The 1146-nt window shown below is 38.1% G+C and overlaps 1 non-coding gene across 1 annotated transcript; it reads right to left on the bottom strand.

Moving 5' to 3' along the window:
• Window positions 1-848: 848 nt before the first annotated feature.
• Window positions 849-920, bottom strand: TRNAD-AUC. The gene has a single exon. It is a non-coding gene; the product is annotated as a tRNA-Asp (tRNA).
• Between the last annotated feature and the right edge of the window lie 226 nt (window positions 921-1146).

Consider the following 1146-nt stretch of genomic DNA (forward strand, 5'->3'; position numbering starts at 1 on the left):
AGAAAAGTGCATTCAGGTGTTTGGGTGCAGCAGAAGCAGATTCTGTCTCTTTCTGTAAAGCTAAATTGATTCTTCATTTGAAATATCGTTTATTACTCTGACAATATTTTTTAATTTAACTCATTTTATTTTAAAATGTAGTCACTATCTATGTATTTAACATTCTGTTAATGTTAAAAAAAAAAAGCCCAGGGTTTTGAAATCCTTGCCCATATTAATGTAAATTATCATGCTTTTATAATAATGAACTACAAAATAAGCTTGGATGCTAGTCATTCATTTCAATTCATTACTTAAAAAAAATCCTTTCAGAATGTCTTTTACTCAACATTTTAATACCAAAAATATTGTTTGATAATAATGCCTTTCTGTTTTAGGAACGTAATCAGGGTTGACATGGCCACATAGCCAGCCCGTGGAGACTGGGTGGCAGAGGCACATCAAGGACATTCCCACACCAGGTGATGAGCATCAGTTTTCCAGGTACGGGAAGTGGTGGGAGGGTGCATGGCTGAGTGTGTATGTGTGGTGAAAAGTTACGTTGAGGCACGTTAAAAATTTTAAAGGGTTTATTTGGGCAGTTTTTTTTAAAGTTAATTTTTAAAAATTTGGGGGGTGGGTAATTAGGTTTATTTATTTTTAGAGGAGGAGCTGGGGATTAAATCCAGGACCTTGTGCATGCTAAGCATGCACTCTACCACTGAGCTATACCCTCCCACCAAATGAAAGGTGATACATTTTTTCTTGTTTTTTCTTTTTCTTTCTTTCTTTCTTTTTTTTTTAAGTAATCTTTCTTTTTTTTGGGGGGGGGGAAGGGGTAATTAGATGTATTTATTTACTTATTTTAGCAGAGGTACTGGGGATTGAACCCAGGACCTCGTGCATGATAAACACGTGCTCTACCACTAAGCTATACCTTCCCCGCCAGGGCAGCACCAAACCCAAAGTAGTTAAGAGGCTCCACCAAGTTCCATCAACAGGAGCAGGGGCAAGGAGTTTACAGAGAAGACCCAGAAACGAAGAGAATGATTTGATTGCCTATACTTTCATCAGGTTTCTTATTTGGGAAAGTCTGGACGGCTGCTTGGTGCTAAGTTTCACTTCCTCAGATGTCAGTGCATCAGCTCTGGCTTGGGTTCTGGTTTG

The sequence above is a fragment of the Camelus ferus genome, chromosome 3 (genome assembly GCF_009834535.1).
Source record: "Camelus ferus isolate YT-003-E chromosome 3, BCGSAC_Cfer_1.0, whole genome shotgun sequence".
Taxonomy (NCBI): Eukaryota; Metazoa; Chordata; class Mammalia; order Artiodactyla; family Camelidae; genus Camelus; species Camelus ferus.